Source organism: Lycorma delicatula, chromosome 1 (genome assembly GCF_047948215.1).
Source record: "Lycorma delicatula isolate Av1 chromosome 1, ASM4794821v1, whole genome shotgun sequence".
Lineage (NCBI taxonomy): Eukaryota > Metazoa > Arthropoda > Insecta > Hemiptera > Fulgoridae > Lycorma > Lycorma delicatula.
This window is the reverse complement of record NC_134455.1, coordinates 337,854,305-337,872,346: the sequence shown is the minus strand read 5'-3', so window position 1 is coordinate 337,872,346 and position 18,042 is coordinate 337,854,305. Positions and strand designations below refer to the sequence as shown.

The window sequence follows — 18,042 nt, the reverse complement described above, 5'->3', positions numbered from 1 at the left end:
AATATTATTATTACATGCAATACTGTAAAAATAAATTGTATCAGGCCAAGGTCTACTTTACTAAAAGTTCAAATAAATATTTATAAATTAATAATTCTCAAAGAATATCATATATATATATATATATATATATATATATATATATATATAAACATATATATCTGTGATGTGATGTGTGTGTGTGTGCATGTATATGTTTGGTGGTGAATAAGTATGGTATAATAATGAATAATTAATTTTTTAAATTTCAAAAAGGCTTAAATTATGAAAAAGATTCAAATTAAAAAGTTCTTTCAGAAAATATGATCATACAGTTAATCGATCACATGATCAAAATGATCATAAAAGTCACATTTATTATTATTATTTGCATATGTTATCTTAATAAGTATCAGTGTTTTTATTAGTCCCCTTTTGAGGGCATGAAAAACTCTTGAATAATAAAAGTAGTAGTGTCTAGGTAGCAAATTTTATCAATGCTTTGCTAATTTATTATACACAAAAAGCACTTAAGTCATTAAATCGATCACTTTTTATTTGTGAGGTGAATAATAATTACAAATTATAATTTTATGTATCTTGAAATTTGATACATTTATACAATTTCACTTTCTATCCATTTACTTGAACTGATCATGAAATTTTTCACTGTTGTAGCTCCCTACGACCTTCTTTTTATTCTCATAACTAAATTATCTGTAATTCTACTAGTTATGCCTGCCTTGTTTCTTTGTTCCTCCCCACCTAAGTAAAAACATGCCTACTTTATGTAAAAGAATTTTGTTACAATAAGAAATTTACAGTAGTAAAGTTCCTTATATGAAGTAAAGGAAGTACTGTGATCGCAAAAAAATTTTTGGTTTTCAGATTTCAACAGAAATATCCATTTTGACCATTCCTTAATCCATTTTGAATAGTTTCAGCTTTACATCTGTATGTGTGTATGTATGTAAAAAGAAATTGGATTTTGGACTTTTTCCTAACTGTAGTAACAAGCCCTCATTGAGTGCTTTTCAACGATATATCATAAATGGTACTTATTTTCATTGGTTCTAGAGTTATAGCTAAATGAAAGTTTAATTAATGAAATATTTGAATCTATAAGGTGAAGGGTTCGTCATATGTAAGGGTGTAAAGGGCCCTTACATATTATTTAAAAACACCAAAATACACAAAGCAAAATGATAAAGATCAGTTTCACAATACCATACATATTTCCTTTTTGGTCTAGCTTATTTTATTTAAGCATCCCAGGGGCAACCACATCAGTTGCCTCCTAGGATGCTGTGGCAGTTGACTCTCCCCCTATAAATAGTCCTGTAGGACATAACCCACTGAGATCTCCCCCTGCGCGTCATAAGAGCACCTTGACAACCTGTTCAGGACAGCCAAAGAACCTCTCGGGAGGAAGGCTGCCCTTCCCGATCGCGACTTACCTGGCTCCAGGTATACCTTGCACATACCCTTTGCCCCGCGCTCTCAGTCCACCCTCGAGGGTCTCCTATGTCATCATCGGATACACCCCGATTCCCCCACTCTGAGTCCAGGTGTCCTAGGCAAGAGGGCTACCTCCCGGTCCTATATGTGCCACGCTTCAAGACTCCATTTTTTCTTATACATAAAATTACACTACATACCTTAGAGATTCGTTTACAAAGCCTTATTTATAGAGCTGTTAATAGTCCACTGGTGTGTAGATAAGCAACTGATTTTTCCACTTTCCAAATCAGTAGCAATATTATTTATTAATCTGAACCTCTTTCTGGGGTCCTCATATATGGTATACTTTTTCACTAGATGTTTGACTGTAAGTGCTTTATTACAAACACCGCACATTGGTCTATCTTTGCCTGTTAACAAATATGAATTTGTTATTCGCATGTGACCAATTCAAGTCTGGTTACCAACACCTATTCTCGGCAAGTCAGCTTTACATCGCTCTTCCATTTTCCATTCCATGTCGTGGGGCAAAGGGTAAAACTTCCATGGAGATGTTTTAACTGCGTTTAGTTTGGCATGTTTTTTTTCTTCAATCATTACTCCACCTGTTTCTTATTGCATTAGTTAGACAATTTTTAACATCAGTCACTTGTACAAGAATTCTATCCAAGTTAACACAGACTGTTGCCTTTCTGTTGTTTTGTCTGCACTTTCATTTCCTGCAATACCAGCAGGCCCTGAAGTCCATACAAATATACATCACTGTCCTTTTCAATCTAAAATGTACAAGATGCTGGCGATAAGGACGTCCTTAATATTCTTATTCCGAATTGCAGCAAGTGCACTTAACGAATCGGAACATATAAGTACTCTCTCTTTGCAGAAATGTTCAGAGTAGCAAAAAGTTTGCTGTATGGCAAAATGTTCTGACATATAAACACTTGCCATATCTGGCAGTTTCCAAAAATGGGCTTCTCAATTTACATATATGGCACATCCAACACCGTGTTCGGTTTTCGAACTGTCAATATAAATTTTAATATATTCTTCATAATCACTGAAGGTTGACAAAAATTCGTTTTGGATGATTACTGCTGGTTTCTCTTTTATTTTTCCACAGAAGAAATCCAATCTTGTATTTAACGCTGGTAAGAGCCATGACAGTATTTCTCTTGTAGAAATTGCTAACGTCTCTGGTAAAGCAATTTCATATTTTCTTGTCAATTCGTGGTACCTTATTCCTGATGGTCTGGAATAGGTAGCACATGCAGGTCTGGAATAGTTCGTATAATGCAGCCAAAGGATGATTGTTGAATATTTTATTATTTATGTGAGTAGGAAAGGCTCATATATTTGCCGCATATCTTAGCAACAGGATCTTTCTTCTATAATGTAGTGGCATTATTCCGGCTTCCAACATTAGACTACACGCCGGACATGTACGGAAAGCGTCTGTAGCATATCTTATTCCGCTGTTGTGTATTACGCCTAACTTTCGTAAATGCGATTTTCTCGCGGATGAATATACAATACATCCGTAGTCGAGTTTCGATTGAGCCAATGTTTTATACAGCCTCAGTAGTATTTCTTTATCTCAGTCCCAATTAATATTGGATAAACATTTAATAATGTTTAGGGCTTTTTTGCATCTATCACTCAAGTACTGTATATGTAATCCCCATGAAAGGGATTTATCTAGTAATAGACCTAAGAATCGCACATTATCCTCTTCATTTTATAACGTAAAGACTCACACGTAATTAATACAACAACGCGACAGACAGTACAATGTGACAACTTACAGACAACAATGCAATGTGTACATTACTAGTGTGCCCATGAACGACACAGGTTCGCCAACCATAAGGAGAGAAATTTTCCAGCGGTCTTTACTTTAGATATATATAATATTTTCTAAGTGTTTATAGAACATAAAATATAACCATTTATATAATTTAATAAACTCGTATACTAACAGATTACTATTATTGACCACTGAAATTTGATTTTATGATATTTGGTCTAAATAAAACCGAAATTCTTTTTACATCAACTCTTTTTTTCTGTTCAGTCTCCGAAACCACTGTAAGGTATTACTTCAGAGGATGAATGAGGATGATATGTATGAATGTAAATGAATTGTTGTGTTGTACCGTATCAGGTCGACCATTCCTGAAATGTTTGGTTAATTGAAACCCAACCACCAAAGAACATCGGTATCCACGATCTAGCATTCAAATCCGTATAAAAGTGGATACATATCTAAGGTTCAAAGCCGTTACTAGGATTTGAACCTTAGTACTCTCGACTTCGAAATCAGCTGATTTACGATGACGAGTTCACCACTAGACCAAGCCGGTGGGTTAGTCTATTATATCAACTCTTGCTTAAAACTAAACGTATTACTCATACGGTTACACATTTAAAAAAATTATTTCTGTCCTTTCTATAGCAAAAACTGTAGATAAATATTTAGCATTTCTGCACCGATTAAAGTAAATCAACATACTTTTATAATTACAAGAAAATGGATGACCAGCAAAAATATGAACTAGGGTTATTTTAAATGCAATTAATGTTAACAATGAAAACGATTATTTTAACTAATAATTCTTACTTTTCCTACAGACTAATCTTCTTACTGTATAGTCTAATTATATAGTCTAACAATATAAACGCAAATAACTAAAATAATTGAATGTAAAGTAGTGTAGTTCGCGTTAGTTAAATAATACTATAAAAAATATGCCTGCTGATTCTTCATCGTATATACTTCAGTTTCATTATTTAGCGCATGCGAAATCCTTTTCTAAATCTGTAACTTAATCAAGTAAAATAATCATCCAGAACTAATTAAAATGAAACGAACAAATCTAAAATTGAAATTCTACTTATAAATAACCAGTAAACACACTAAAACGGTAAATTAAATGATTAGGTTAATTTTCATCGGTTCAGAGTAATACAAATGCGAAATAGTATACTTCCTACAATTAAATAATCAACACAGCAAAAAATTATTTGCACGCTAATGAGGAAATTAATAAAAATTCATGAACTAGTCTTCCTTGAGGTTAACCGGACGATCCACTAAACTTACTGCCATTATAGTTATAGTAATAATTCCAAGAGTGTGTCTAATTGTAATTTATTGATTATTTTTAATTCATATTAAATAATGAAAATGACAGTTTTAGGTAATTAGAATTATACTTATAATAGTGGTTTCCAAACTTTTCCGAGTCGAGGCGCCCTTTTTAATTTACATTTTTCCATGGCGCCCTACCCTAACTACAAGTATGATTACTCGTAAATAAGAGATAAAAATAAATAAAACTAGTGCATTTTCATTATTTTTTTACTTTATTAACAATAAATTAATAATAAATGTCTTGGCTCAAGTAATTATGAAGCTTTTACAATATTTCGCGGCGCCCCTGTGAAGAGGCCGCGGCACATAGTTTGTGAATCGCTGCCTTATAATATTAAGACGGCTGTGTTAACTCAGTCTAATATTGTACATACCGGATGAGAATTGCAACGCTTAACAATTTTTGGAATTCAAATAATAATTTTATTCAGTTAAAACTTTTTAAAAGCGATTATTAGTTGCGCGGATATGAAAAGTGAGTGGGAATGAAACGAATATTACGAAGATTTCATCAGAAAGCTACCTATTGAAAACAAATAATGGGTACCATGATTCGATTTCAGGAAAATTTCGACATATCTTCGCTTTTCACATCCCCCCAGACCCCAAAACCACCGTCAGCTCAAAAGTTTATATATATATAAGTTTCACTTTCTTGTGGACACGATAACTGCCGTAATTTTGTGCCAATCACTTTCAAATTCATAGATAAAATATAACGACTCAAAATCTTGATTGAGTTCGTTAATGGGCAAAATCGGTCAATGGAGGTGGAAATGGGGAAGCTCTTCGGAAAAAAATGTCGCTATAACTTTCTTATTAAGTAAAATACCGAATTCTTTTAAAGTTCCTACTATTCTTTGGACAAGGGCCTAAAACTTATTTAAGTAATTTTTTTGAATATCACCAACCTTTGGCCAGGAGGGGGGGGGGATGGGGCTCCGAAGACAAAAAAAATCATACCTCCCTTAATAGGCAAAGTATCAAATCGGTTTAAAGTGGGCGTTAGTCCTCCAAACATTACCTAAAACTTTTGTCTGAAACAATTTTTGATATGACCAATCCTTACGGCAAGGGAGACCAAAATATTGCTGGAATTTTAAGAAGATGGGGCTTGTCGTATGCAAAACATATAACACTTTTTTCCACAAGCAACCGTTGTCGTATTGAGTAAATTTGAAGTTTTTCTTAACGTTAAGGTGGAAATCTTTTTTATCTCCTACTTAGCACCGGTGAAATCTACCTCCACCTTCCGGCGTGGCGAAAGGGATTTTTTAAATACAGTTACCTTCTAAGAAAACAGCTGAAATTTGTAGTTTCATTTTTAAGTTTTGATAATTCATTATTTATTACTTCTGCTACTCTTTTAGAAAAAATATACTTATCTATTGCTTCATAACGGCATTTCATCATTTATAAAAATTCATTTTATAAAAATAATGGATAAACTTTTTTCAGGTGTAAAGATAGTCGTGTAAATTGTGATACTTAAAGACTTAAATTAGAATCGCTACCTACACTGTTTAAACTAACGATTTCGTTTGACCCGTTTATGATAGTTTTGTGTACGGCAGATAGATAAACGTTTCCAGCTATTAGTTTGTGATGCTTTTGTTTAATCGAATTTTCTGTTTCTTATTACAAGTTAAAAATTTAATTTTGACAATAACATTTTACCATCTATCGAAAAACCCAGAAACAAAACGAAACGGCCGCCCACATGCTTTGCACGAGCTTTATACGTAAGTCGTAATTATTGCAATATATTTAATCGTTAAAAATTAGCCCGCTCTCAAAAAAGAATTGTATGAAATTATACAATACAAATGGCAAGATACAAATCTCCTGCAGGTAACAGATCATGCAGAAATGTTTAACAAAATGTTGTTACAAGTATTGCTTCATTCAAAAGTTACCGAATCAGAACTCTATTAATTTTCTAATTTCTAAAAAAAAAAATTAAAAAAGCAAAAACAAAAATACACAGAAATACTGAACTACAACTGTTTAATGATATTTAATATCAATGAAAGATCGTAAAAATTCATTTTCTAAAATGTTAAATATAATACTAATAGGCTTATCCATAAACTTGGTATAGGATTTTTGTAGTCGTGACAAGTAAAACATGTTGGGAAATAAATACAGTGATAAAAACATTTTAGCGAAATATTCGTTAGGACTACATAAGACTACATCACTAATATCAATGCCGTCATAATTTAAAATTACGATATACGTCAATTTTTAACCAGATAATTTGAGATTTCACGATAATTTGAGAAAATATCGCAAAAGATTTACTCGAAAAATATCTGTTACGTAAAAAATACCTGTATACATTTTTTTTTCAGATAATTTTTACATAACTACGTAAATAAAACCAAATATATATATATATATAGTAACAGGAATTTTTTTAAAGGAGGAATTCACTATTCGTCAGAGAAAGAAAGATAATCTACGCTTAATTTAATTTATTTTAAAAAATTATTAATTTATTCATAAAAAACAAATTCATAAATGAATGTTTATGGTAATAAAAAATAATATTACAACTGAAAAGTTTAAAGCTTGCAAAAGCTTTAAAAGTTAAGAGGGAAGTTAGAACATATGACCTTGGAAAAGTAAACGCAAGGTCAATAAGCGACTGTGTGCATTAATAGCGGAAGCGATGACCTGTAGCGTTTAATTCAACGGCCGTTGGTAAATAAAAATAAACAGAAATAGAACCGGTCAGTGGCTTACTAAGCTCCAACCAATCGGAGAAACATTATAGAGAAATGACAACATTTTTCCTTACATTGAGCTAATAAGCCGACTGCATAAGACCGATAGACTTGGAAATATCGGTTCTATTCTGAGCTAGTTTAAAATTACGCGAAATTAACAAATATGATTTTAACAGCGGTGTAAAAACATGAAAAAACAGTATCGTTAAAAAAAGATTCTTAAACATGTTTTTTTGTAAACATAATATCTCATCCGTTAAAACTTTCCCGCTTGATCCACACTTCTGAGCTGTTTGTTTAAGCATACAAAAGAAAGAAATACTGCACCAAAGAAAGAAATACTGCACCTTAATTTTCTTATTTTTTTTTATTTTACGAATTAAAAAAAATAAAAGAAAACCGCTATTGCGTTTATGGACTCATCCATCCTCAATTTATTCGGTACCGGCTATCGACAGTACAATCTATTTATGTACACGTAAAAATTACATTCAACGTACATCAAATTATATGAAAAAAAGTAACACTTGACAGAAAGATTTCTATGGAATTTTGCGCGGGAAATCTATTAAACCTTTTTAATCGATTTTATCACTAGTGCAAATTTCAGTACAAAACTGCCTTCAGTACTAAGCACGCTACAAAGAGCGACAGCAATAACGTTCCTCACCTAAAGATAATGTTTATCGATTTCTGATAATCATGTCGATCGAAAAGTTAATAACTCGGTGAGATTCACGCAAGAGTTATTCAGGTATGTAATATTAATCAAATATTTCGCCTAATTTACTGACGTGTCAGCATTTGCCTTATTCGCTTTAGGTTTCACCCGACATCTTCTTTAAGTTTCACCCTCTTTTTTCTGCTCAGCCTCCGAAACCACCGTAAGGCATTGCTCCAGAGGTCGCCTACCGGGTTGCCTACGTTTGAGGTAGCCAATGCAAGACCGAGTCCCGGCTCCCGGGATGGGTCGCTGGGCACGACTTTGTTGGACCTGTTGATTTCACACTGGGAGTTACAGGCAGGCAAAGAAATCAAGATCCTACTGGCGGACCTGCCTGTCATGCCGAACTTACAGCCGATAAACTGTGGACTGGTGTGGTGGACTGGTTAAAGTAAAGGACACTCCCCCGAGCTTTGTTTATGCTTTACCTGGATCCGGCCTGGTGCGGAAGGTCGGGAAAAAAATATAAATGAAGTGTAGTCTTGTACAGTCTCACTCAGGTCGACCATTCCTGAGTTTTGTGATTAATTGAAACCCAACCGCCAAAGAACACCGGTATCCACGATCTAGTATTCAAATCCTCATAAAAGTAACTGCCTTTTATTGAAATCGCTTGGATTTCAGTCAGTGTACCTAAAATTCTGACAAGCACTTGAAATGAGAGAGTAAAATAGAATGTCGATTGAAACGGCTGACTTTATTTGGAAAACAGAACTGTAAATAAGGTAAAAAAAATTTCTGAGTTAGGCGAAACTAATTCATCTTATAACCTTTAATATAACGTTAATTTTACATCGTTATTATAGTTTTGTCCGTAGTATTCTTCTAATCCACATTTGAGTACCGGTATATGTAATTTGTTTACTCGGTATTAGCTATAATTTGAGCTTCAATCAAGCTGAACAGGGTTTCAACACCGAATGTCTAACTGAATTTTAGTAATTTAAAAAAAAGTTAACTTTATTAATAAGATTAAAAAAATTATACAGAAAGTTATTAACTTTCAGTTTAAAAAGAGATTATAATACTTAATTATTAAAAGTAAAATATTTACTGGAATTAAGAAATGATGTGCTAGCCGAATCATAATTATTTTTATGCATCTACACTTTTCCGAGTTCGATTACTAAAGTAATGAATGAGGCTAAAAAAAATGCTTTTTATAAGTTGTTTATATTTCATTTGTATCATTCTTCTCGAAAGGATGTTTAAAAATATCGCATTGTAAAAAAAATAGTTAATTTTAATAATTATTCTTTAAAAATTTTATTTTATTATATTTTTTAATAAAGTCATTTTAGGATTAAATTTACAGTTATTTTAATTAATTATAAGTGATATTTAGTTTATAAAACATTAATTAGAAAATATCAATACTTTTAATGACTATTCGGGAAATTTTAACGCGGTGTAACCGCTGCCAAAGTTCAACGGACAAAGTACAGAAACATGTTATGGATCGACAGAGGCTGACATTTTTTATCCTTATTTGTTAATGAGAGTATAAAATTTATTTTTAAAATTCCTAATAATGAATATTATTTTTTTTTAATTACATAACATCGTCTAAAGAATGTCTGGACTTTATTACAATGTCACCAATTCATCTGGAACACTTAATCAAACTGTCCGATTAGTTTAACAAGCGTTTAATATGTTACATAAATATTTGACCGACATTCAAGAAAAGTAAATAAGAGAAAAAAGAAATTAATGAGGGAGAGAACTGTGTTCCTGACACAGCATTCTAGGATTTAAATTTCAGTAAAAAGAAAATGTGATCTGCGGAAAAAAATTACTGATATAAATTATTAATGATATTGCTTTTTACATGCTAACATACCCAGAACTAAATTTTGACTTTTTTTATTTTGTCTTCGGTCATTTGAATGGTTTGATGCAGCTCTCAAGGTTCCCTATCTAGTGCCAGTCGTTTCATTTCGGTATACTTCTTACATCCTACATCCCTAGCAAGTTGTTTTACATATTCAAAACGTTGCAAAACGCTACGTTACAATTTTTCTCATTTACACGTCCCTCCAATATTATACTGACTATTTCAGGATGCCTTAATATGTGGCCTGTAAGTCTGTCTCTTATATTAACTACATTTTTCCAAATGCTTCTCTCTTCATAAATTTGCCGCAACACCTCTTTATTTGTCACTTTATCCACCCATCTGATTTTTAATATTCCCCTATAGCACCACATTTCATAAGCTTCTCTTTTCTTCTCAGGTACTCCGATCGTCCAAGTTTCACTTCCATATGAAGCTATATTCCAAACATATACTTTCAAAAATGTTTTCCAGACGTTTTAATTAATTTTTGATGTAAGAAAATTATATTTTTGAATGGATTTCAATTTTGACGTAAAAAATGTAATCGTACAAATTTAATTAATTATACCTCGGCCTTTAACTCATCACACTACACTAATAATTTGATTATTTCGTTTACTATTGTAAATTAAGACGAAGTCTATTTACGAACGTAATCTATTTAGTTATATTGTTAGGGATCCACATGTATAATGTAGAAAGTGATGCGTTAAGATAGAAATACAAATCTTATCCACAAATTGAAATTTAACTAGATATTCTTCAACCCAACAGCAATTTTGTTGTGTAATGAATTAGTCTATTTTCAAACAAAATAAAATTTAATTTCTTAAAAAATATAAAAGTATTTATAAATTACGTTTAATAGCCTTACATACAATCAACAGAACAAAAGTACAGGAAAGTAAAAGATCAGCGATTATATTAAACTCGATTCCAGTATTACTCCTTTTTTTGTAGACGAACAAACAAGAAATACGTGACCTTTGACAATAGCACTGAATAAGGTATAAAATACTATTTACCTCACAATAATGATGTTTCACAGCACTTAACGAAACAGTAGCTGAAATTACATCTTAAATACATTAAAATAATGCAAATTAACTTTTTCTTAAATTATAACATAATCCACAGATTTTACATTTTATAACATTTTCCTAATCAATGAAAAATATACTTTCTATTATTACCTTAAATTTTCGTTGGAAATTAAAGATCAGTCGAAGCGAGAGGGTTATTGCTAACTACAGTAATATTATGCAACAAAAATGTTTTAAAATCTTTAAAATAATGAATAATTAAAGTTAATTAAGTGATAATTTATGAAAGAAAAAATTATAAGCAAAAGGTTCATAATGTCACAATAATCGCTAAAAAAACAAAAAAACAAAAAAGAAACAGTCTTCGGTAATCAGTAAAAAATATCAAAATAAATAACAAAAAAAAAACAATTCGATAAAATTATTAAACGCCCCTATAAGAGTGTATTTGTTATCTACGACACCCATCCACTGATGCGCTGTTAAAAAGTGATAATTTATAATTAATTAGTAGAATTTATTTCTTATCTTTAAAAAGATAAGAAAAGTGAGAAAGGAAATAGATATCAATTATTTGAACTTATTTTTGGTTGACTTCTTAAATGATTTGCTATATATTTTTAAACATTTCACGTGGTAAATAAGCTGTTTTATTTACCACGTTCACGTGAAAGTTCTAATCGAACGAATATTTACATTTTACAAACGTTTTTATTATTATACCGAGTAAACATCATACAAGAAATGCTTTCCAGTTTCAAACATCTATTACTCATTGATAATACTGGCAGATACCATAAAAATATATTTTTATAAATATCAGGGAATAACATAGAACTCTTTTTCACGCTAACGTTTAAGACGACCGTTGTGAGTGATTATAATGACTCTAAAATTAAAAAAATATATATATGTATAACGAATGTATACATTTATAGTGGCGTTAATAATTTTATCGTATTTTTGTAGTTTTTTGTTATTTATTTCTGATATTTTTTACTGATTACCGAAGTCTGCTTTTATAAACGAATAAAATTTATATCGAATAACCAATACAGTGTTCACTTCTATCCTACTTTAAATTTATAAAAAAAACCACATAATCGTATCATACTAACTACGTTTGCCATAAGTTTGACCGCAAGTAAAAAGAGTTCGGCCATTTGCAGTTATGTAACAGAAATAATTAGAAATCTGCTGTTTATAAACTATCAGATTAAAATAATGCTGACATTTCCGCTACATGCAGATTCACGATTTAGAGGAGCAGCTAAAAGAAATTGTTACTAATCTTTTGGAAATTCCAAAATTAAAATTACAAAAAAAAGGAGTAAACCCCCCCGAGAAAATACCTATTTTAACCGTACCACAATAGGAAAAAAAATTGATAAGTGAATACGTTTTCTAAAGCATTCACATTGATTCACAATGAAACACTAATTTATGCCGAAATATATTCTTCGCTAAACCCATGATTTTTTTTTACATCAGACCCTGGTTTATTTGAAAAACAAAGGAAATTATTAATACCGTTTTTTCCTTAAGTGAAAGCTACGGGTTTAATGTTTTAAGTTTTACAAATCATATTAAACGTAAGAAAATAATATTATGGTTACTCATTTCAAACGAACACACAATTTTTATTTTTAAACTTTAATTTAAAAAACGAAATAGCTTTTATTATAATAGTTCGGTATTTATTTAAGAAAATATTCTACCCGAAACGTTGCATATTTTATTTATCGCATTTGATACAATGAAATTAAATAAACTGAAATTATTAAAATTATTTTTAATTTATATCTACCGTCATAAAATTCTTGCAGTCAATTCTTGCGTTTTCAGTTACAGAATTTACTTCTGTAACTGAAAACTAATCTACATGACGTAAGATCTATGTCAAACATTTATGAAATAGTAAGTAGAAAAACGACTAATTCGGATGGATACGGCAGAAAGTGCACACGTAGCATGAGAAATAATACTGTTGCTCAGCAGAATGACAGAATGTTTGGCCCTTACAGGAAAACAGATTTTGAAACACCAAAAATACAATTTATAGTAGGTTTTTATTTTAATGATAATGAACGGATATATATAACTTTCTTAATGAACTTATTTATACTATTAAGTAGAAAACAAGAATAAAAATAATTTACAGGGTCTTTAAACACACACATACGCGCGCGCGCGCGCACTTATTAATTTAACAAGCTATCAGTAAAATAATATTTTGTAATACAAATTCTGTTCATATACGGAGAGGAACTGTTCAATAGGAAGAATAAATGACGATTATCAAATATTTAAAAACTGATAACAACTAAAGAAAACACTCACCCACACATTCGACACAAACGAACGAGTCAGCATACAGTACATCGCTACTATCAGAGATAGTATCAAAAAACCATTTAACTGATTTACTGAGCTTCTTTCTTCCATCAGCATTCTTTATTTAACAGCAACCTATTTCATAACGGGTGGATAATTAAAACAAATGATTTGCTAAACGTAACTGTTCGATTATTAGAAATGGCAGACTTTAAGTCACGAGGCCGCGAGTATTGCAAACTAACTCATTACATACGTATTAGGTTGACGTGATATAAGATATACGACTAACAAAATGTACGGGCAAAATAGTAAAGCAACATTGATAAAATGAGGTAAACAGTGAGGTACATATTATAGGTAGTAAGGTAATATTATTAATGGAAAGATAGATGCAGCATAAAGAAAAATACGAAATGATTTTGGATAAACGAGGCCAAAAATGTATTCGAATTAATGATATGGATAGAAAACTGTAATTTCCGAGAAAAAGAGCTAATAGTTAACGAGAATAAAAAGTAGTGTATAGAGACGAAAACTTATCTGATAAGTGCTAAAGGAGGAAAAAAATAAGAGGAAATTCTATATTAAATTCTGAATTTGACAGAGCTGTGAAATATTAAATATGATGTAAGAACTGATATACTATCTGATAAGTTGTGTGCTGTTTTCGAGAAATAGGACTGAATAAACTCTGAATAAACTTTAAGTAATAATATGAAAAACGTATAAAAAATGGAAAGAACCCAAAAATTGAAAACAAAAGCATAACATCCTTGCGCTTTCGGAAAATTATTTCCATCTTCAGGGACGTATCGTAATTAATTAGACATATAATAATAATAATACTTCACATATAAAATGAATTGAATAAATAAAAAAATAATTGTATAAATATAAATAATCGATCGTCAATTATTAATATCAAGTCATACGTAATGCGTCTTGTCAGTGTGGGAGACACAATTGTTATCACAATAAGTTGTTAGATAACACTTGTGACTACCACACTGACAAGACGCGTTACGTATAACTTGATTTTAATAACCGACGATCAACTGTTATATTTATACAATTATTCTTTTATTTATTAACTCATTTAATATGCCAAGTATTATTATTATTATTATTATTATTATTATTATTATTATTATTATTATTATTATTATTATTATTATTATTATTATTATTATACGCATAATTGATTTCAGAAAACGCTAGGATGTAAATTTATATAAATATTTGCTGATAAGTGGATTTATAAAAGCATAAATATTACCGTACCTGTCACCATAACTGAGAACATAATGCAGACAACTGTAAACCATCAGCTCTCAGTCTGACATCATATACATCGAATTACTAAATGGGATAGCTTAAAGATAAAAAGAAGAGCGGTGGAAGGATCCTTAGATGAAAGTAAGGCTATAGCTTGGTCCCTGTATATGATACACAGCAGACGAACAACTGAGAATAAGCAATCAGCCCGACGGGCTCTACAGTATCACGTGAATTCACCTCTAATTTCAACACTGCAATCACTAGCCTACCTACGAATGCCATCACCTGCAGTCTCTTGACGTAAGCACCGTCAGCTGTCGCCTCGGTAGACCGCAGACTATCCTTCTTCTACTTACATCTCGCCGTGAGTAGCGAAGATTTAGTGTGTTGGTCAACTACAACTGCTCGTATCTAGACTGATATTACAGTTACCGATCAAAAATCAGCTCACACACGTTGTGACCACCTTAACGAATGTGAATCAACCAATCCTAGTTCGGTTTGGACTTAATCCCGAAAACAGCGGATTTTTTTCAACAGCACCCCGGTTTAATGTTAATAAGCGGTTACAGATACGGCCAGATCACTCCAAATAACTCAGCGCGCAAGCCGGTCACTCCACCCATAAATGACTAACGACAAGTATTTCACCAGACCCAAATCGACCCGCTACACGGTGCTAGGGTCCTAGGTCTGGCTTATAAAGGCCACCGTCCACAGTTAGGCTCAAACACGAGAACTCCCGGGCCGGGTAGAGCTCATCCCGAATCAAAATACAACCTTTTCGTCTCCCAAAGCGGTACGTGCCACCACTACGCCCATGAGTTCAACCTCTACAGGCTGGCATAGAAAACGTTTTGATGTTATTCTATGTCTCTGAGCATAATAGCCACTATGTTACCAGAAACGAAAAACTGATGGCAGGTAATCAGAATTACAAATCCACTTCCCGTGTAAAAAAAATAAATGGATTCAAGCCTATCCGATTTGTAGCTTCCATCGGGTAATGGAAGACCGATTTTTGATAGCTGAATTATTTTTTTTAAATTTACAATTAAAGTAATATAATATAATATAATATGTGTGTGTAATCATTTAATGTTTTAACACCGATACAGTTACTGTAACGGAGTTTTTGCTGTGCTACAGATAATACTTCTAACCGAAGCTATAAATTTTACTCCCGTAAAATAATATTAACTCTAAATATAGTAAAAAATTAATACTGCACAATATTAAAAAACGTTTAAGTTTATGAACAGATAAAAGAGTCATTACAGATTACGCGATGCAATTTTCCAATGTTATCTCGCTCCGAAATCCCCATGCGATAAATCACGTTTCCAGAATCCTTATATAATTGTAGAGTAAATAGACATCCCACTAAACAAATTTTAAATCTAATTTTAACGTTTTTAAATTGTTGTAATTAAGATTAAACAAACATAATTTTAAACATTACGATACATCATCTTTTTTATCTTAAACGCAAAATTAATATTAATTATTTGACAAATTATTATGACTAATTAGTTCATCCCAATATTATAAATATTACGAATCATTAGTAAAAAAATGGATTAAAATAAATTAGAAAATAAATGATCAATGTTTCTTGAAAAGAAATATTCAAACAAATATTTATATATTGCTGCGTGTTCGCGGTTCGTCAAAAATATTGAAACACTAATAAACGTAAAAATTTCTTATAAATACAATTTATTATTTAAAAAAAAAAAAACAAATTATAAGGACATCAGATAGATGTAATTTTCAGAATAGTAATTCAATTTAAAAAAACAAGATTTATTTAATGGAAGTTAGATTAATAAATATAAAAATACTGTCCAGTTTACTAAAAACGTTATAATGACGCTAGAAAATAATATTACCTTAACAAGATGACACTACAAGAGGCTTAAGTTCATACAGTCCACTTTCTGCTAGTATTATTACTTTTACTGTTTACAGTAGTACCTACCCTTCATGAATGAATATAATACTTTCACTACTGTTTACCAATAACTCACCGAACAACTCTTGTAATCACCCACTGTCCACACTGGAATATTCGTGACGTACTCTTTATTCGTTGTTACCATACGCTTACTGATATCGCTGTCCCCGTAACCGCGTCAAACACGGCCTCACAAAACTACTCTGTTATCGCTTGTTATCATGACTGCGTCGAACTTCTCAGTCTCTCCGTTGGTCTCCGGTAGTAGTTATATATTCCCTGGCCTGCAGAGCCAGTACCCGCCTCATCCCATTAATTGTTGACGCGCCCTTACGTTTTTCTATAAATTTTTATTCCGATCCGGTAACTCTTCTGGTCGAGCAACAGCTTTTGGAGGTGCCATTGTTTGTATTACAAAGAAAAGATTGTTAAACGAACCCGTTATTCTAAGAAACGAATTCCTTTTAGTTCCTTCTGGATTCTTTTTTAGGATTTTCTTTTTATTTCTCTTTAATTAGCCTGGTCCGTTATACTGGTTCTATTACAATATATGTATGTGGTCCGTTATACTGGTTCTATTACAATATATGTATGCGTGAGTGCGTTCGTTCGAGCGTGCGCGCGCGCGTTTTAACAAATAATTATCAAATTGCATCCTAGCAGCAGAAAATAATTATTTAATATATGTTTTAACAGCTTGTCTACAATGGCTTTTTTCTCCAGGTTAAGATTCTTTCTTAATGTTTGTAAATCAAAGCAGTATGAGTAACAAAACATTTTTAGAAATAAATAATTAGTAGACAGTTCCGAAATTCTATTGATTTATTAAAGCACTCAAAACTTATGGGTAATTAAGGTTTATGATGAATACGACACGTATCAATATACGTATCATGGAATGGTAATGCCAATATCTTTATCATGGACAATAATATGCATGGAATATAACACACATTTTTACACAATATTGTAATCATATGTGCTCATACTTTTTAATTTTTTCGTAGACTGCTTACCATAAATTTACGTAATTTTTTCTGTTTAGAACTCAAAATTTCATAACAAGTAAGTGCAACGAGCTTCTCATTATTTTCCATGACCAAAAAAAAAAATCATATAAAATAATTATGAGGAAAAGTGTAATATGCCCTGGAAAAAACGTTTCAGGCATCACGTATTATACTTTCCGATGTTTGATATAGCATGATACTTCACACTTTCTCCCCTTCAGCAATCACACGATTTGTGAACAGCCCTAGTATGTTGCTCTTTGTCACAAAAAGTTGTTTAAAATGTTATACTGCTTTTAGATTTTATCTCTGGATAGAAATCCTGTGCGATTAAATTTTTTTTAAATTTTAAAAATAGTTAGGCTCCAGCATAAATATTTAATGTTAAAAGATAACGTATATTTTAGTTCTGGTTATAACTAACTCCCGATGTAATGTCTTTAAAAACTATTTCGCTATTGTTGCTACACAGAAGACGTTATGAATTTGTTGATCATAGTTTTTATGACGCGCAAAGATAAGAAAACAGC

General features: G+C 31.5%; 1 protein-coding gene across 4 annotated transcripts in view; it reads right to left on the bottom strand.

The window, feature by feature from the left end:
• The window catches only part of LOC142334307 (uncharacterized), a 47,840-nt gene that overhangs the window by 16,290 nt on the left and 13,508 nt on the right, over window positions 1–18,042 (bottom strand). The gene's annotated exons all lie outside the window — the stretch shown is intronic.